This window comes from Mauremys mutica, chromosome 5 (genome assembly GCF_020497125.1).
Source record: "Mauremys mutica isolate MM-2020 ecotype Southern chromosome 5, ASM2049712v1, whole genome shotgun sequence".
Classification (NCBI taxonomy): domain Eukaryota; kingdom Metazoa; phylum Chordata; order Testudines; family Geoemydidae; genus Mauremys; species Mauremys mutica.
The window spans coordinates 108,717,636-108,739,116 of NC_059076.1; the positions used below are offsets into that span (position 1 = coordinate 108,717,636).

The 21,481-nt window shown below is 40.6% G+C and overlaps 1 protein-coding gene across 2 annotated transcripts in view; it reads right to left on the reverse strand.

Moving 5' to 3' along the window:
- SLC34A2 (solute carrier family 34 member 2) overlaps nt 1-21,481 on the reverse strand; it is a 67,897-nt gene that overhangs the window by 31,645 nt on the left and 14,771 nt on the right. Inside the window, exon 1 of one of the 2 annotated variants that reach the window (XM_045019931.1) lies at nt 6,397-6,466. The exons of the other annotated variant lie outside the window; for it this stretch is intronic. The gene's annotated coding sequence lies outside the window, so the exon portion shown is untranslated. Of the gene's footprint in view, nt 1-6,396; nt 6,467-21,481 lie in introns of those variants that run through there. 2 annotated transcript variants of the gene reach the window in all.

The following is a 21,481-nucleotide window of genomic DNA, read 5'->3' on the forward strand; positions in this document are numbered from 1 at the left end:
CTACAAAGCATTGTTTGTACCTTTCCATCCATGACAGTTCAGTGAAAGGGCAAGTTGTACTTGAAACAAGTACTGGGAAGCAGTAAGGTTTAGAGAAATCAAAATTACAGGGGAACTGGATGAAGTAAAATGGAGATGAAATGCTGGTTGGGGGGGGAAAGGGGTTTTCTCTGTGAAGAAAGTACCGCTACCTTCATATGCAATTATTAATAAAAAGAGGAACAGCTAGACTATCATACATGCAAATTCTTTCCAGATCTTTCAAACTGTTTCCAAGACAAGATACAGAAAATCTGTTTCATGCAGGCTATTCAGACTTTCTTCTAAGTATCCTCTTTTTTTACTTTTCTACATATACACAATACTTTATAGTCATTCACCATGCTGTAGAGATTTTTAGTTTTAAAAATGGCATTTTTTACAGCTAGTCTAATATTTAGTGCTAACTGTGTGAATCAATACTATTTCATCACCTAAACATCTGAGTAGCAAGTATGTATTAACCCTTGTCAGCATACACTTTGAATAAATATTGAATGTTTCTTTAAAATGTATAACTAAAGATAAAACTTAAGACTTGTAAAGGCAAGAGGGGGCCAGATTGTCAGACAGTGTAAATTGGTGTAGCTCCAATAAGCTATATCGGAGCTATATCCATTTATATTAGCTGTGGATGTGGTCCAAGACTCTGGTACATTGCTGCCCAATTCCCATAAGCGTGCTGGAACAGGTAATAATTTAAATACATGCAAACAATGACTCAAACTCACTAGGAACAAGTTTCTTCTTTGCTTTAGCAACAGTGACTTCAGTGGGACTATTAGCATGAATAAAGAGATCAGAATCTAGCCACGATGTAAAACCTCTAACCATCTCTTCATAGATGGGAAAATACAAGGGATGGATGCTAAATAATTATATACTTTTTCATTTCTATTGAGCCCTTGGGCCCCCGGTTGTCTCACAAAATAGAATCTAAAGCATGTCAAAACTAAACCATACATAACATGAAATAATAAATAAAATGAATTTCTAAGCCAGTGCAGAAATAAAGCAAATCCCTAGTAACAACCCATCAACTCATGAACAAACAGTTCTAAAGATACTGCTTTCTAATAGCCATAACCACACCGACTATCGTATAAAAGACTTCAATGAACTACCTGGCAGAAAGATACCTAAATAAAACAAGTTACAATTCTTAAAAATTGAAAGGAAAAAAAATTCTTAATAATAAACAATGAAAATAAAACAGGCACCTACCAGTACTTAACCTGAAGCACATAGTAAAGAATCTCAAGAAAGGAAAAAGTAATGATATTAAAAGGCTTGCTGATCTAATAGAAGACCCGCTAATAAAAGTTCCTCTGATATCCATGGACTTCTGTTTCCTGTCACATTAGTTCAGCTAACTATATTAGACTAATGTACTCCTTTTACCTCAGTGTATCAAACTGAATTAGCATAAGACAACGTATCCTTGACAAATTGCCTGATACTGCAAGTGCTGCACATAGACATTATGCTATTATTTATACTAACAAAGTGAAAAAAGGGATATCTTAAATAATGCTTTATTGATTACATTCCAGACTTTTTTCCCCACTATTGGATACTACTCTTCACTGTGCTGTATTTTAAAATCTCACCAAATAAAAGGTTAAGACAATACTTTCCCCAGGCTATAGATGGCTGAGTTAATTCTTACTCTTTACCACTATTAAAATAACTTTTAGTTCCTTTTTAGGATTTGACAAAAAATATAGTTACTTTCTAAAAAATATTTATTATGCCACAATGTATACATTTCTATCATCTGTTTTAAAATATTATCAGTACAAATTAAAGAATAAAAGCTGAAACAAATAAGAACTGAATGATACTGCATTGTGTAATTCCATTTCCCTTTATGAGCTCTAGTTGCTGCTATCTCATGTGAGCTGCAAAATAATTCTGTGGAGATTCTGACTTGCAAACTAAGGTAAAGTTTTTTAAAAAGGAGAGTTTGTCTGAGTGGCTTTTACTTACCACTTCTTTCTTCCCAGACAATAGAGTGAACCAGGTATCCACTGAAACCTACATTATATATAGACGTAGGTATTGAGCAAAGTCTACTGTCATCACCACACACTCACATTCCTACCTTACACTCTGGAGGCACTGCCTACCTGCAATTTAATGATCTCAATCAGCTCTTTCCAGCACGGCAGAAACCAACAGTACTAAACTTCAAATTGTTTCACGCTCATCATATTCTAGGAACTGTCTCATCAGCATTAAACAAGAGTAGCTCATATGTTCCTGTGAATGCGGTGGAACTGTTTGTTCCACTCTGACAAATTGCTGGGCACCTTATCACTCAGTAATCTCTCTAATAAGAATTTTCCAAAAATATTTTGTGGTATCAGAAGTCTAACAAAAGGGTTCTGATAGGGATATGGTACTGTTATCCATCTATTCCTCTATCTATTAATCTTTCTATCTGTTTCATCTGCCTATTGATCTGTCTAAGAAGAGAAGTGGAGAATCAGATAAAAAACAGTCTCATTGGGAAACCTGTGAGAATCTCTTTCAGAACAAAGGAGTCATTTTCATTCTTATCAGTGCTCAGTGTTTCCAATTAAAGAGAAGCTACAGTGATCATTAGCATTTTGGCCATTGCTGGTGTGGTTCTCATTCTTACAGAGATTTAAAGATGTGAGACTGCTCCTGGTAATTGTATCCTGAAGTCTAGAAAGTAGGACAGGTATGAAGATGCTTCGTACGATATAAAAGATTCATGAACTATACAAACAATTGACTCAAGTTAGACCAAGAGCCACTATACAGGACTGGGTTTGTAAGGAATCTGGGTACTGACCAGGCAACATCAAATATTGTAATTAATGTTTGCTTTACAGACCTATTCACTCTTAAAGAACACCTTCACTTGGAAAAGTGACTATGTGAAGCAGCATCTTACCCAAGAGATCTGCTTCCTATGTGTATGCAGGTCATATCTACTGACAAAAATAGCTTTTCACTCCAGTTAGCTGCAGCGACAACACAGCTGACAAGGTGTGAGCTGGATTTTATACATTATCAACAGAATTATTTACTAAATTCTAAGTTGTTAAACTCATGCCACCCTCTGGAGGCACTGGGGTGGCACAGGGGTGAGTAAGACATAATTTGAAGACAAGGGAGCAAATTTGAAGATAGGTGTAACCAAAAGTCTAATTACCCTTATTACTCATGATGATGCACTAGGAGCAAAGTACCCAGCTTTAATCTCAGATCCCAGATGGAGCTTGCAAAGTTGACTATTAAAAATATGTTTTTATTTGTGAAAGCTGAAAACACTTGAAATGGAAATAAATGACAGAAACCACACCTGGAAACCCATAATGCCATTTTTATAGTCACTTTTCCTACTAGAACTGCACTTTAATTTTACATACAAAATAATTTTAATTGATCCCCCACTTGTAGAAAAATACATATTAGAATAGCTTAAAATAAGACAATCCTTGTGTCCTGTGAACTACGCATATATCCTCCTTTGGTTTACTAGGTGTAAAACACCAGCTCTGGTATTGAGAAAGTTATTAGTCATTTAAGATTTAAACTCATGGTCAGTGTTCAACCAGGTAGATGCCTAACTTTTTAACAGTTGGTTTTTATTCAAGATACTTTGTTCTGGCTGTCAAACACAGAATGATTCTTGTAACAGGCTATAGCAGCCTTTTCAGATTTTAGGAGGGTGACCCCTCCTGGACCAGTATTTTGCAGTTCCAGAAACAATAGGTTAAGGAAGAGGAGCCGGTCATTGAGGGAAAGGAAGTGGTTTCAGGAAGGCAGTCTGGGGCTTTGGTAAACACTTATTCCAGCCTGCGTTTAGGGCCCAAGAATGATACTTCATGAGCAGAAGGGCTGTAACTCTCTGTCACAGGGTAAACTGGGCCTTTAAGAGTATGTCTGCACAGCTGCTGGGAGCAAGTCTGACAGCCCAGAACAACAGACTTGTGTTACCAGGGCTCAAGCTAGCTCGCTAAAAATAGCAATATGGACATTCCAGTTTGGGCTGGAGCTCGAGCTCTGAAGCCTAGAGACAGGGAACTTCAGAGCCCGAGCTCCAGCCCAGCTGTCAAACCAATGTTTACACAGTATGCTACCCCAAGCCCTGCTAGCATGAGTCTGTCAATGAGGTCCGCAAGACTCTTTCCCAGCGGCTGTGTAGACATACCCTAAAAGGGAACTGCTCCAGCTCATCTGCCCTGTGTTAGCAGCCTTGATGGGGCATGATGAAGGACAGGGGTCCATATAAAGAGCCAAAAGAGAATGGGGGGTTTGGGGAAGCTCAGGAAATTGTAGAGTGAAGAAGACTCTTGGAGTCAATACCCTGACACCAGGGGAGTTTTGAAGCGAGAGCCACAATGTTGAGCTCCAGCCAGGTAAGCCTGAGAGAGGTAGTTGAATTAGTTGAAGGAAGATTAGTTGGAAAAGAGGGGCTGGGCCCAGTTTAAACCTGGTGTAAAGACTCAGTGTTTGTGTTAGACTACCAGGTGAAAGAGATCACTGAGTTCTGTTCATTGCCACCCCGAGTGGAACTAGTGAAGGGTGAATCAAAGGGACCAGAGAGAAGAACAGCCCAGAAGGAGTGCTGCAGGGTTCCTTTAGTCAAGCGGGAAAGATTTAGGGCCATTGGAGACTGTGCACAAAATTATATAACTAGACCCCCACCCAAAAGGGGTAATTTTGTTTGAAACACTGTGGACTGTGCAGTTCTTAAGGGGCCCTGATGGAAGGAAATGGAAGCAGGGTGTGGCAGAGTGACCTCTGGTCATGACGGGGCAGCTGACCCGGCTGCATTCCCTTTTCCCCTCAGTAGTGAAGACTCAAGGTGTCTGTCAATTGTACTAGCAACCTCTCTCTCTGCGAACCAGAAGAGCATACCAAGGCTGCTGGGACTGGAGTCCAGAGTCCTAGCAAGGTCTGATGGGAAATGGAGATGGGACATAGAGAACAGGGAGAGACCTGGAAGCTACGGGTAATACTGAGGGCAAGTAACACATATTTCTTAATTTTTATCAGCTAGGGATTACTTTGAAGCAGATGCCTTTTTTGATCAACTGACCAAAAGGATGTGGACAAATTGGAGAGAGTCCTGCGGAGGGCAACAAAAATGATTAGGGGGCTGGGGCACATGACTTACGAGGAGAGGCTGAAGGAACTGGGCTTAGTTAGTCTGCAGAAGAGAAGAGTGAGGGGGGATTTGATAGCAGCCTTCAACTACCTGAAGGGGATTCCAAAGAGGATGGAGCTCAGCTGTTCTCAGTTGTGGCAGATGACAGAACAAGGAGTAATGGTCTCAAGTTGCACTGATAGAGGTCTAGGTTGGATATTAGGAAAAACTATTTCACTAGGTGGGTGGTGAAGCACTGGAATGGGTTACCTAGGGAGGTGGTTGTGGAATCTCCATCCATAGAGGTTGTTAAGGCCTGGCTTAACAAAGCCATGGCTGGGATGATTTAGTTGGGGTTGGTCCTGCTTTCAGCAGGAAGTTGGACTAGATGGCCTCCAGACGTCTCTTCCAATCCTAATCTTCTATGATTCTATGACCCTATTTGAAAGGAGTGAGGAAAAAAGTCTCTGGCAAGGAAAGAGTTAACTCACAAATTCACTTCATGGATGTGGTTTTCTGTTTTGTTTGACCTGCCACAAGGTCCGTTAGTTATTCTGCAGAAAGTAGTTACTCACAATTCCAGGTACTTGAAACAAACACCATTTGAAGTCCTTTTGTGTTTGTGTAGAAAACCCACCTCAAACAATGGCTCATTTACAGGCTGCCAGTAAGTTATGTGAGTTATGAACTCTGTCAAGTCACTGTTTTTGTCATCAGGAGCCTATAAAACAGTCGAGAAATATGTCTGACATGCATACAAACCACAAAATGCTACAAGCTCTCTGACAACATCCCCAAACAAACTGGCGATTCACAGGACTTGCAGTGAGAGCAAGACAAATATAAATCCATCTGTCCCCAAGGGACAATATTAATTCCTGAGCATGTGCACATACGTTCTAGTAGAAAAATGTGGATCATACACAGTTAAAATAAAACTTTTAAAATCAATCTAAAAATTGACTAACATGAATCCTAACAAAGACATCACAGCAGCACAAGGCTTATATCTGTCATTAATAACATTACGGGATCACACTGGTCATATTGCTAGATATAAATCCCAATAGAATTATTATGCATCGTCAAGACAGCCCTCTCACACCAGGAAGAAAATTACCTCTTATACAATATACCAATTACATTAATCTTTTAATGTTCCACTAATCAGAACAATATACTGCCATGCATTTATTACATAAATTAAATAAGGCTGATGTCACTTTCTTTACCAGATAGCCATGTGGCTCGCTGTTGAGGAGATTGTAAGATTCAGAGTTTCTGAACACAATGTCCACTGAAACTTGTTCTGCCAAATTCTGCCCTCTGATCTGTGTTTGGAAAGGGCAAATATTTGGCCTAAAATGTCCTCCTTTCCTCCCCTTTCCCCAAGCCACCCACACTCCCAATCATAAACAAAACTGTTGGCTATACGAAAAAAGAGCCCCATGCTGATTGCATTATGGATAATGATATAAAAATTATTTGGTGCAGAGCCAGCTACTGTCAGCCCTGAAACAACCTGAAATAGTGCTCTTTCTTGACATCCATGGTGTAGTTTTCAGGGTAGCATTTAACCCCGAATTATCTATTTCATTTAAATACAGAATACTTTTTGGGTGATATTTAAACAAATTTTTTTGTTAAAAAAGGAAAGCACAGTGAATTGAAGTTGCTATGTATGAAATTCTGCATTCACACACGCTTCAGTATGCACTGGGAAATAATATTTAGACCAAATTCTATCCACTTCAGTACATATGCGCCTTGGAGAGCAGATTCTTGATGCTGTAGCCTTTGTACTTGAATATTAAATTTATTTTTTCCTTTATTAAGTGCAAATTTGTCTTTGATGTTATCATTCTTACATTCTACTTTTAGTTTCCCACATGACTTTACTGTCAGCTGGGTTAGATTGCAAAAATATATTGAGGGTAGTATTTGGCCCAATATGTTTCTATTGTATTCAGAAAATAATAATGGAGACTTCCTGAGGCTAATTTAAGATTACATAAATTATGTAAAGGCTACATAACCTAGTGGACAAAGTATCTGCATCATATCACACAGAGTAGTGTGTTACTAGGATTGCCAACAGTCCCTTATTACAAGGGAAGTCCCTTATTGTTTCATCTCTGTACAACAAGATCGGGAGTTGCTGAGTGCTGCAAAAAAGCAGCAAGAAATACCCCTGGTGAATTATTATTATTAATGATTATAATAATAATAATAATATTGGGAGGATGGGTAGGGCAGGGGGGCTAAGAAAACAGTCTCTTATTTTTTTAATACAATGTTGGCAATCCTATGTGTTATGCAAAATGTAATTGCATTGTAGTTTAATGTTTTTTAACACATAAACAGTACCCAAAAATTCTTCAGAGTTATTGCAAATAATACACATGCAGTGCTCAATGATGTCAGAAAGAGAGAGCATTTGACAAGTATAGTCAAGGGGGAAATGATAAGCTATGAAATGAGTGGGAGAGTCAATGAAATGAAAAACCACAGGAAGGCTTTTCCAGATAATAAGAGGAAAGAAGGCTTTCACACCAAATGGCACAAGATTTTCTGATTGGACAGAAAGGAGGCCAGTGTTAGATGACCAGAGCACTAGGGGGAAATAGAGAGCATCTTTTAGCAAGTCCATGATAGCTTTTAATAACGAGCAGACAAATTTGAACAGAATCCTAAAATAAATGGGGAGTTAGAAATAAAGGTGCTTGAGGATGGAGTTGATATTGCATTTCTTTGTATATATGAGAAAGTGAACAGAGGCAGTCTGCATGTGCTGGGCTCTGGAGAGGCAAATGGGCAGAGACATGCAATAGTCAAGGCAAGAGGAAAGGAAAGCATGCATACTAATTTCAGAAATGAAAGGCCTGGGTCAAGGAGGAAGTTAGAAAAGATAAGGTGCATTTGATGATCTTCTCTCTCTAGAAAAGGCTCACAAAAAGGCTGAAAGTACTGAAATGGTAATGAGGAATATGAAAAAAGCATAGCGGGCTGAGAAAATAATGGAAGCCACAAAAGAGTTGAACTGTAAAACTTGTATCTTACACATTTTTATTAAGATTCCTATCAAAACAATAATTAGATTAATTTATTTCTAACTCTTCTCTGAAGTAAAAACAGTATCCAATGATTCAGAACAATACTCATGAGAAATAAAGCCAGTTTAGGAAAAATTGTAGCCATATGGATCCCAGGTTGTTAGAGAGACAATGGTGCTGAGGTAAAATCTTTTATTGGACCAACTTCTGTTGGTGAGAGAAACAAGATTTTAGTTTACACAAAGCTCTTCTTCAGGTCTAATAAATGTACTGAGAGTGTCACAGGTAAATACAAAGTGGAACAGATTGTTTAGCATAAGTAGTTAACACATATTTCAAGGGACCGCCCATTCAGTGTGGCCAATTATGACTTCTGCAATAATAAGAGAGTGGAAAATGGGGTAGGGGAGGTTATAGATCACTGTAATAAGCCATAAATCCAGGTCTCTATTAAGTCCAAGATTTTTAGTGTCTAGCAAAGTTATGAATTTAAGGTCCCAGCCCAGGCTCATCTTTTGACAGTTTTCTGTAGGTGTCCTTTGAGGACAAGGACTGAGAGGTCAGATATGGAGTAAATGTTTTATGAAAAGTGTTTGCTATGGATGACACAGTGTTTGTGTCATATCATTTTTCTATGTGTGTTCATCTGAGAGCATAGTGATTGTCTCATTTCACCAACAGAGTTGTTATTGGGGCATTTACTGCACCAGATGAGGTATACCACATATTGTGATAGGCATAGGTAGGACCCATGGATCTTGAAAGGTGTGTTCTCAGGGTTATTGATCATCACGTCAGTGGAAATATGTCTGCAGGTTTTGCACCTGTTGTGGCACAGTCTGGTGTGACTTGGAGGTGGTGGGTCCTGGTCTGTGCTTGCTTCAGATGATAAACTGGGAGAGACTGGGGGGTTGTTTGAAGGCCAGAAGAGGGGATTTGGGAAAGATTTCTTTCAAAATGTGGTCCCCATCAAGTATGTGTTGCAATTGTTTAATGCTACCCCGTATGGTTTCCAGTGTGGAGTAATAGGTGAGAAGTAGGGGTGTCTTCCTTCTGTATTGAAGCAGATTCTCTCAGGGTATTTGGGTGGCCTGTTCCATGACACAGCAGAACCTCTGTAGTGCGTCTGTTGAAGATGTGCCATCCTGTCGGCATAATTACTCCATCTCGGCAAGAAGTGACATGGCACCAGTGTGGACAATGCGAAACTTGCATCACTCGGGGTGGGGCTTTTTCACACTCCTGAGCAATGTAAGTTAGATCAACTTAAGTGTTAGTGTAGTAGACCTGCCCTACATCTGGCTCATCTCTGTGTTAGTATTGTTAAAACATGTATTAGAATTATAAGAATGTGTGTAGTGTTTTGACTTTATTGAATGCTAGTGAGCTCCTGCGTGCATTAATCTCACTCAGAACATCTGTATCCCATATTGTAAGGTAATATTTGAGCAGCTGTATTGTGAGCCTCTGTGACTATGTAAATCACCGAACAGGAGAGAGACAGTAATAAGCATGAAATGCTGGTCTTCAGCAGAAGATGTTAAATAAATAATTGGAGAAATACCAATCTCCTAGAACTGGAAGGGACCTTGAAAGGTCATTGAGTCCAGTCCAGCCCCTTGCCTTCACTAGCAGGACCAAGTACTGATTTTTGCCCTAGATTCTTAAGTGGCCCCCTCAAGGATTGAACTCATAACCCTGGGTTTAAGCAGGCCAATGCTCAAACCACTGAGCTATCCCTCCCCTCAACAGGAAAGATCAATCAAACCAAATGGACTATTGTGGGACCTTGAAGAGGACAAAAGACATTGTTGTTCTGCTCTCTCCACCATGAAGATGAGTCATGCAAATGGATTCCTCCCATCAGCCGAATTTGCAGCTCGGAGTACATAGCAGGAGGGAGATAAGAACCCCAAACAGAAGGAACTGTTTTTCCTCTATGCTTTTTCCTCTGAGGTTTTTTTCTAGGCATAAGCAAGACATCCCCAGCTACGGATTAGTCCTAAAGGACATATAGAGCTTGCTTATTATAGAAGCTTTTAATAACTTTTGAAATTTAAGATTATAAACTCATTTGTTATATATGTTTACCTGCTTTAACCTTATAAATAACTCTAATTTCCTTTTCCTATTTAATAAATCTTTATATCACTTATTATAGGATTGGCTACAAGATTCATCATTGGTGTGAGATCTAAGGTGCAATTGACCTGAGATAAGTGACTGGTTCTTTGGGACAGAGAGTAGTCTGAATACTGCTCTGTTTCTTGGTGTAAGGGTCCAATATAATCACAAAAGTATGTTCACCTAGGTAGTGAGATAGATCAGAGTACCCAGTGGAACTGTCTGTGACTCCCTGCTAAGGCTGTTACAGTGCCTGACAAGTTTATACTTGATAACTGGTTGGTGAACCAGTATAGAACTTAGGGTTTGTACCCTGGTTCCTAACTGTCTGCCTTGAGGTTGGTACTCACACTCTGGAGTCACCGCAGGCAGTGTTACAGAGTGTCCTTGTTTGAAGGTGGTTTTAAGTGTGTTAAGGTGTGTATGGCGGACTTTTCCTCAGAGCATCTTCTGTGGTATCCAAGTATCTGGTTGTAAATAACAGATTTCTTGGTGTGTTTCTTGGTCCAGAACCCCTCCCCAATTCATAGTACACGAGGTGTTACTGAATTACACAAATAGGCAAAAGAAACAGTCCTCTCCCCTCTCTTTCCCTTATGAGAGAGGGGAACCTGGGTGAAAACAAAGGAGGGCAAAGATTGCCTGTCTGTCAGGCAATCTTTCTGGAGTTAGGTCTCTGAGCTTGGTCTATCAGAGTCTATTTCCCCTCACTGGGGCATACTGCTTTACAGCTGGTCTGTGTAGCTTCAAGAGTGGTATATCCTGTGCAGCTTCAAGAGTGGTATAGCCTGTCTCCTTTTCAGCTGACCTGTCTTTGTTGTCTGTAATCCCTGAAGTGAAGCAGCCCTCTTCCAGCTCACCACCCCTTCCTTTGGCAGGTTTCCCTTTTTTAAACTCCTCACCCTCCAGGCAGAAGAAGTCCTGCAGGTATGCCATTAGTTTTGAACAGCCCAGGCGAATTCATTAGTCTCCTCTCCACCAGAGTGAGAGTGTGTCCCTTGACAGGGTGACTACTGGATCTGTGAAGATAAGTGTGGTGATCCATGGGTTTCCTGTATATAGCTGTCCATGGGGTTCCATTGTTGAAGCTGATTGTGGTGTTCAGGAAGTTAACTCTGCTGTGGGAGTGTTCTAGAGAGAGTTTGATGGATGATGGTGGTTGTTGAAGTCATGGTGGAATTTTATAAGGGAGTTTAGGTCATCTGTCCAGAGGATGAAAATATCACCAATGTATCTCAAGTATATCATTGGTTTTGTGGTGCATTTTTCCTCCTTCTGCCAATGGAGAGGTGTTAACTAGCCACTTTGCCTTGAATAGTCCCTTGAAATGTGTGTTAACTACTTATGCTAAACAATCTGTTCCACCATGTATTTAGTTGTGACACCCTGAGTACATTTCCCAGATCTGAAGAAGAGCTCTGTGTAGCTTGAAAGCTTGTCCTTCTCACCAACAGAAAATGGTCAAATAAAAAATATTACCTCATCCACCTTGTCTCTCTAGTGTAAGAAAAGAACAGTTCTGCCATATGGTATAAAGATGTGATATCTATAAAAATAGCTAAACTAGAAAAATGTAAGCCTTTAAAGGTGAGATTTCAAAAACAGCTAAAGTGATTTAAGTACATCCAAACCCAAACTGTCAAGTTAAATACAACATAATTAGGGCTACATTAGTTTTATTCCTAATGTTCATAAATCCTTTCACATGAACTCTAAATGAGGGAGGGGATCAAATTAGTTTTAAATGTGTATTATTTAATGTAAGCATTTAAAAGGCTAGGGCTTTTCTCTTTTACAAAATTCTTTCATTGGTAATTTAAGAAAAAAATAAAGAAAATACTATACAATGAGTAAGATATTTAAATTAATGCAATAGCCATTAGAATCAATGAAATAATAAAACATTAACGTCTTTTGCTTTTTGCTTTTAGCGCTTTTTTCTTGTTGGTTTGGTTTGTTTGTTTTTTATTTTTTTACACAGGATCAGCTTACATTAGTTTAAAATGGTATCTACAAATGTTGTTTCAGTAACGATATCATATATGATCCTTGCTATATCACAACTGCACAAATGCATCTATGGGATACCAAATTTTAGTGTAATTTTTCTATTTGCAATGTAAAGTTATTTTCTCCATCAAAGCTGTGTTTGACAATTCTCTCTACCATGCTGAATAAACTAGAGGTTATTTGATTTTCATTTTGAGTATTAAATATTTTGCAACCAATAGACATGTCAGTACCCATTTCTTGATGTTCACTGGAACATATCATTCATTTACTAATTCTAGAGTACAGACATTTGGACAGATAAAATTATAGGGTTAGAAGGGCGAGAGGCAGAAGCGGAGTAGACGGGGGAGCCGCGGTCGTCGATCCCACGCCGTGGGGACGGGAGGTAAGTTGATCTAAGATATGTCGACTTCAGCTACACTATTCTCATAGCTGAAGTTGTGTATCTTAGATCGATCCCTCCCCACACACACAGTGTAGACCAGGGCCTAGTCTAACCCCCTGCCAAGATGCAGGATTTGTTGTGTCTAAACCATGCAAGACAGATGGTGTCATAGGTTTCTCCCCCACTTGGAGCTTTTGGGTTTACAAGATGGGGACCTGCATGGACTTCCCTAAACTAAAATTCTAGTTTAGATCTGATACGCTGCCACCAGTCAGTTTTCTAAGTGTCTGACACACTGCCTGTTCCCCCAAACTTTCCCTGGGGAATACAGATTCAATCTCCCTGAATCTCTACACACAGGGAAGCAGCCCACTTCCCCCCTCCCTCTCTCCTAGCCACTCTGGAGAGATACACACCGATTCAACTCTGTGAATCAACCTCAGAAGGAACTCACTCTTCCCCCTCCCCTTCCCTTGAATCTCCACATGAGAAGGAATTAACCAAGTCCAAAGAAAAGAAAATAATTTATTAAAAAGAACAAAAAAAGAAAGTACACTATCTCTGTCATACCAGGATGGAACAATACACAAAGTCTAAATTATAAACCTGGAGAGAATTCCCCCTCCCCCTTTTTTCTCAGTAAAAGCAAAGTAACAGCAATTAGGAATAAAGAATTTATCCAGCAAACACACAATTGCAAATATAGAAAGCAACTTAAAAGACTAATCTGCCTTTTTAACTAATACTTACTATACTGGATAGTAGGAAACACTCCAGGAGAACTTGGAGACATGTCTGGCCTCTCTTAGATCCAAAGAGAGCACACAGAGCAAACAAGGAACACAGACAAAGCCTTCCCTTCACAGAGATTTGAAATTATCCTGTCCCTTGATTGGTCCTCTGGTCAGGTGTTTTTCAGGTTACTGAGCTTGTTAACCCTTTACGGGTAAAAGTGACTTTAACCCTTAATTATCTGTTTATGACAGATGGCTATCAAGCCTCCTTTTGAAAATCACCAGTGAAGGAGCTTCCACAACCTTGTGAGGCAGTCTGTTCCATTGTCCTACTGTTCTTACAGTTAGGAAGTTTTTCCTGAGATTTAATCTAAATCTGCTGTGCTGTAGTTTGAACCCATTGCCTCTTGTCCTGCCCTCTGTAGCAAAAGAGAACTACTTTTCTCCATCTTTTTAATGGCAGCTTTTCAAGTATCTGAAGACTGTTATAATGTCACCCCTTAATCTCCTCTTTTCCAAACTCACCATACCCAGTTCCTTTAGCCTTTGCTCATATGGCTTTTATTCCATCCCTTTGATCACTTTGTCACTCACCTCTGGATCTTTTCCAGTTTCTCTATGATCTGTGGAAAGAACTTTGTATAAATTCTGTAGTGTGGCTGAGCATGCTTCTGCCCTCTAGGAATGGAAGTGGGGTATATGTACAGCGTATGTTTAAAACACCAAATCCACTAGCATAAAATAGCTTAATTTTTCACAGCAGCAATGTCAGCAGAAGGTTAAAATAACCGGTCTGGCTACACGTTTTAAATAATTTTTAATCATGGCTGCTTTAATTTTTTATATTTTAGCTTAAATGCTTGAGCAGGCTATTTAAGAACTACGAACCAAACTTCTTATATAAAAACTATAAAAGATTACTGTTTTCCATGAGATTCTTTGGGGAGAGGGGTATTTTTAAAGACTAAAATAACCCAACATATTTCCTCTCTTCTTCACCATTCCTCACTCCTCTCTTTCTCCCTCCTTTCCTTTTCATCTCTTCTCCTGGGAGAAAAAAAATCTAGGAAAAAGCAATATTTTTTCATTGTTGACATGGAGATTATACATTGGACAAAAATTAGCTGTCTTTTTTCTCTCTTTTCCCCAAAGCACCGGACATGTTGCGGTAACCATGGACAGAGGTGCTGAACTGAGTTCCTAAAGGACAGGGAAATTGCTAGCACATCACAGCCACTGGGGATGATGGAAAGACAAACAATCTGCCTGAAGCACAGGGCTTTGAAAGCACAAACTTGTCTACATGCAACTTTTAAAATTATTATTATTATTATTACTTTTAAATGGCTTAACTTTGCAGAGCATTGTGTGTGTTCAACTCAATTTTTGACTGTTCTAAACCTTGAACACAGTGTGTTCACTGTTATTTATTAAGAAATCATTGAAAATATCTTTACATTTATGGTTTTGAGTCTTACACAATTCACTGAAATGCCTAGCTTCATTGTCATAAAATCCACACATTTACTATACTTAAATCCTCACATAAAGTGTGATAAAATGCACATATGAAGCATGATAAAATCCTTGCACCACTGCAAATACACATGAAGCTGTGCACTAATCATGATTAAAGCCTTATACAAAAGCAATACATTGTTCACATGCAGCCCCAACATTCAAGTTAGTAGCAAAATGTATCGCTGACTGTGTGCCCCTGAGTAGTTACAGCATTCTATAGAGGTCGCCTTTCTGGCAGTTCAAAACATTCAGCAAATCTGTCCACTTTCTCCTCCCATACAGCCGCAAGGCTTTCTCCCTTGCTCTCACAAAAGGTTGTGCAAAACACAGCAAGCAGCTATCATAAAGAGGCAGATATCTCATCGGCCCCGAACCCCAACGGCTCCTTCATCTACCTCTTAATCTCCCAAATGTACATTCCAATGTCATTCTACAAATACTCAGGATACAGTTAAACAGCTCCTTTTTCTCATCCAAGTAAAAAGTAAGCAGCATCTCCCAGATGACTGAAAGAATGGCAACAACATCAATGTCTGCAATGACCATCGGAGTAAATGTTTCTATTCTCATTGGAGAAAACAGTTCAAATTTTCTAAAGTTCCTGGATCATGGACCTTTCCACTGTGATCAAGCAAACCTTGCAGCACCATGGTGAAACGGCCTTTCTGTTGATGAACTCAGAGACTTGGTATGGGAGAGCAAAGAATAGGTATGTGTCCCATCAGAATAGGTATGTGTCCCCACAACTGGGGAACCCCAACCATGGAAACCAATTAATAAACTCCTGTATTTTGCCCAGCCAGATGACATGGGATGACAGCACATCCTTGATAGCTGCACACATAAAAAACAAACAGATGATGGGATGAAAGGAGAGGAATCATAGGAATTATTTAATTTGATCCCAACCCTCCGAATTTCAGTAGTTTCTCACATTGCACAGTGCAAAAATTGCCCTGAATGCACACAGTACAGCCATGGAGCAATACACCATGGGATGTCTACTTAGAAGCTGAGTGCTTACTTCAAAACTTTGCAGTGCTGTCTGGCTGCAACAATACAAACTAAAAGTACCATAACTGGAGAACAACAGTATGGTGAATAATAAGGCACCTTAAAGACTAACAGATTTATTTGGGCATAAGCTTTCATGGGTAAAAAAACCCACTTCTTCACATGCTAGGATCTTGCAACTTATGATAGTTTTCATAAAGTTCATGAATCTCTTACCAAAATGAAAATGCATCTGTGATGGCAGTTCATAGTGCAGTCCAGACTGATAAGAGGTTGTGTCACCATGTGCCCTGCAATCCTGGGAGCCTTGCAATGCTCTTACTGCTGGAGCTCCCAGCCTGGGATCTCACTTCAGAAGTGGGTTTTTTACCAATGAAAGCTTATGCCCAAATAAATCTGTTAGTCTTTAAGGTGCCACCGAACTACTCGTTGTTTTTGTAGATACAGACTTACACAGCTACCCCTCTGAATATGGTGAATACGCTCACTCAACAGTTGTTGTGGATCGCTTAATGTGGATACACAAAACCTGCAACAAGTTTCAAGTGCAGACATGCCCTATGGGGTTCTGATTGCCTAGTTGGCAGGGAAACCGACATTCCAATTGTTTATTCAATTGAATCTAGAGAAAGAGATGAATTACTTTGAACACCATATCCAGTTAATATTACAACCATTTAACCAGAGCAGACAGGTCCATATTCTGAAATTTAATGTGGTTGTGCAAAACCAAAATACCCTTCTCCTTATCTTGAAACCAAAAATAGACCTCTTTGACTTATCCCATGATCTGGATGATGGGATGAATTGCACCCTCAGCAAGTTCGCAGAGATACTAAGCTGGGAGGAGAGGTAGATAGGCTGGAGGGTAGGGATAGGGTCCAGAGTGACCTAGACAAATTGGGCCAAAAGCAATCTGATGAGGTTCAACAAGAACAAGTGCAGAGTCCTGCACTTAGGAAGGAAGAATCCCATGCACTGCAACAGGCTGGGGACTGACTGGCTAAGCAGCAGTTCTGCAGAAAAGGACCTGGGGATTATAGTGGATGAGAAGCTGGATATGAGTCAACAGTGTGCCCTTGTTGCCAATGTTGTGCCAATTTTAAAAAGGGTAAATGGGATGACCCAGGTACTTATAGGCCTGTCAGCCTGAAATCAATCCCTGGCAAGATAGAGTGGCTGATGCGGGACTTGATCATTAAAGGAAGGTAATATAATTAATGCAAATCAAAATGAGTTTATGAAAAATAGATCCTGTCAAACTAATTGGATATAATTTTTGATGAGATTACAAGTTTGATAAATGTAATAGTGTTGATGTAATATACTTAGATTTCTGTAAAGCATTTGAGTTGATGCCACATGATGTTGATTAAAAAACTAGAAAGATATAAAACTAACATTAAATGGATTGAAAACTGGCTAACTGAGGCCTGGTCTACAGTGGGTGGGGATGAGATCGATCTAAGTTATGCAACTTCAGCTACGTGAATAATTAGCTGAAGTCGACATACTTAGATCGATTTACCGTGGTGTCTTCACCATGGTGAGTCGACTGCTGCCGCTCCCCTGTCGACTCCGCCTGTGCCTCTCGCGGCGGTGGAGTACAGGAGTTGACGGGAAAGAGTACAGGAGTTGATTTATTGTGTCTAGACTAGACGTGATAAATCGACCCCCGCTGGATTGATCGCTGCCCGCTGATCCAGTGGGTAGTGTAGACATACCCCGAGAAGTCTCAAAATGTAACTGTAAATTGGGAATCATCATTAACTGGTCTGTTTCCAGTGGGGTCCTGCAAGGATTTAGAAAAGCTGGACATGCACAAGTCCATGGGGCCATAGGCGCCGACTCCATGGGTGCTGCGGGGCTGGAGCACCCACAGGGAAAAATTAGCAGGTGCTCTGCACCCACCGGCAGTCAAGCTTCCCCCATCCCCACCCCTCCTTGCCGCCGCCTCCTCCCCTGAGCATGCCGCATTCCTGTTCTTCCCCCTCCCAGCATTTCCTGCCCGCCTCCTAACAGCTCTTTGGTGGTGCTTAGGACTTTCTGGGAGGGAGGATGCAGCATGCTCGGGGGAGGAGATGGTAAAGAGGCATGGCAAGGGCGGGGACTTGGGGGAAGGGGGCAGAATTGGGGCAGGGCGAGGGTGGTGCAGGGGTCGGGTGGTTGATCACCCATGGGGCAGAGAGGAAGTCGGTGCCTATGCATGGGGCCGGATGTAATGCATCTGAGGCTGCTGAGGAAGTTGGCTGATGTGATTGCAGAGCCATTGCCTATTATCTTTGAAAATTCGTGGCAACCGGGGGATGTCCCGGATGATTGGAAAAAAAGGCAAATATAGTGTCCATTTTTAAAAAAGGGAAAAAGGAGAATCCGGGGAACTACAGGCCAGTCAGCCTCACCTCAGTCCCTGGAAAAATCATGGAGTAGGTCCTCAAGGAATCCATTTTGAAGCACTTGGAGGAGAGGAAGGTGATCAGGAACAGTCAACATGGATTCACCAAGGGTAAGTCATGCCTGACCAAACTGATTGTCTTCTATGATGAGATAACTGGCTCTGTGGATATGGGGAAAGCGGTGGACATGATATATCTTGACTTTAGCAAAGCTTTTGATATGGTCTCCCACAGTATTCTTGCCAGCAAGTTAAAGTCGTATGGATTGGATGAATGGACTATAAGGTGGATAGAAAGCTGGCTAGTTCGTTGGGCTCAGCAGATAGTAATCAACAGCTCAATGTCTAGTTTGCAGCCAGTATCTAGCAGAGTGCCCCAAGGGTCGGTCCTGGGGCTGGTTTTGTTCATCTTCATTAATGATCTGGATGATGGGATGGACTGCACCCTCAGCAAGTTCATGGATGACATTAAGCTGGGGGGGGAGAGGTAGATTTGCTGGAGTGTAGGGATAGGGTCCAGAGTGACCTAGACAAATTGAGGGATTGGACCAAAAGAAATCTGATGAGGTTCAACAAGGACAAGTGCAGAGTCCTGCACTTTGGATGGAAGAATGCCATGCACTGCTACAGGCTGGGGATCAACTGGCTCAGCGGCAGTTATGCAGAAAAGGACCTGGGGGTTACAGTGGATGAGAAGCTGGATATGAGTCAACAGTGTGCCCTTGTTGCCAAGAAGGCTAATGGTATATTGGGCTGTATCAGTAGAAGCACTGTCAGCAGATCGAGGGAAGTGATTATTCCCCTCTATTTGGCACTGGTGAGGCCACATCTGGAGTACTGTGTCCAGTGTTGGTTCCCCCACTACAGAAGGGATGTAGACAAATTGGAGAGAGTCCAGCAGAGGGCAACGAAAATTATTAGGGGTCTGGGGCACATGACTTATGAGGAGAGGCTGAGGGAACTGGGATTGTTTAGTCTGCAGAAGAGAAGAGTGAGGGGGGATTTGATAGCAGCCTTCAACTACCTGAAGGGGGGGTTCCAAAGAGGATGGAGTTCGGCTGTTCTCAGTGGTGGCAGATGACAGAACAAGGAGCAATGGTCTCAAGTTGCAGTGGGAGAGGTCTAGGTTGGATATTAGGAAACACTATTTCACTAGGAGGGTGGCGAAGCACTGGAATGGGTTACCTAGGGAGATGGTGGAATCTCCATCCATAGAGGTTTTTAAGGCCTGGCTTGACAAAGCCCTAGCTGCAATGATTTAGTTGGTGTTGGTCCTGCTTTGAGCAAGGGATTGGACTAGATGACCTCCTGAGGTCTCGTCCAACCCTAATAATCAATGATTCTATGTGGTGTTGGTTTTTTCCAGCATGTCTAATGGCACAATATTTTCACCCATTTTGATATCAATAAAATTCTGAAGCTTTTAAACCATACACATAGGACACAACTTTTATCACACAGAGTAGATCCATCTCGTCGTAGCTGCAGAATTCCCTAAATTATAAGCAGTGGAATACATCTTCTTAGATGGTGAAGAACTTCAGCAAGCAACCAAAATCATGGCAGTGGATATAGTCCCAGAACAGGATGATCTAAAGTGAAATTTTATGTGTTATCACCTCAGCTTTGCTCTTTTTTCCCTCCCACAGTATTTGGAGCGAGTCTTCCCTGTGGGAACACTGAAGGTTGAAATCCGTTCACTCTCTCACACACACAAAAGCAAAGACCCTGAGATTTGTGCTTCCTGTAAGCCCCTATCACTTATCTACATAGGTATAAGCATCTGGGCCAAGGCCCTAGCTGTTCAGCTACAGGTCATTCAGACTTTAACTGCTCCTGCCCAGGCAGTAATGGAGAAATCTATTTACATCTTAATGTAAACACAGCCCTAGAACAACTCTTTGTGGGGAAACATCACACAACTCTGCCATTGTGAAATGTGTAAGGTGTAACATACTTACGATTATAAAATAATTTCCATGCTCAGGAAAATATATCCTTACATTCTTAAAACATAGCAACCAACAAACCTACTAAACAAAGGTCTGCCCTGATTTCTAATCACCAAACCTTTTCAAAAGCCAGACTTAGGGCCTGATTCTGCGAATACTTATCTATCAGTATAAACTTACTCGCAGGAGAAATCCTAACGAGCCTAATGCAAGGATAAGTGTTTGCAGGATCATGACCTTAAGAAGAATCTATTGTTGGAAAGATTTGTCAGAGTTGTCAGAACATTATAAAGACCACAGAAAAAAAGACTGTTCCTTAAAAAGTCAGTTAACTACTTTCACAGCAATGGATCACTCATCAATTGATGCAGCTCAGCAAGCAATAATTACTTGTTAACTTATACTGGCGAGACAGTTTTTACCCGAAGGCAACAAGTGTGTTTTGGCATATATTAAGATTTAAACAGATGTGTAACTAAGGACCTACAGAGTCTGCAAAACTTTACCATTTTAGGTTAATGTCAAATTATGTAAAACACATTTACAAAGATGTTCTGTACTGTCCCTAAACCTTGATCTGATTGGTCTGCTATTTATAAATCCTCTATCAGTTTAGTGTATAATCTGCCCTGTATTGTTTCTAAATAACAAGTACAATAAAATTTCTTTATCAGCCTCTTCTTCTGCTAATCTTTTCAAGGTTTTTCATATTCCATGCATCAGGCTAGCATTATATTGCATCATTATGTGTATTTTCAAACGTACTTAGGGCTTGTCTATTGTAGAATAAGAACATACACACGGGGAGCTATTCTAGAATAGCTAGTCTGGTCAATTTTCCAGTGTAGACAAGCCCTTAAAGAGATTTAGCTGACCCTTTGTTTGTATTTTGTTTTTTTCATATAAATACCTTGGCATGATCAACTATTATGACTATTTACAGTTCCCTTAGAGCCTGATCCAAAGTCCACTAAAGTCAATGAGAGTCTTTCTACTGACTTCCACAGGCATTAGATCAGGCCCTAAATAAGACATAAGATAGGAAACACTATAACTGTCTGACTTCACAAGGCTCTCACCTGAACACAGTAAAACCTCTGACTCAGGTTTGCGGGTGCTTTAAGCA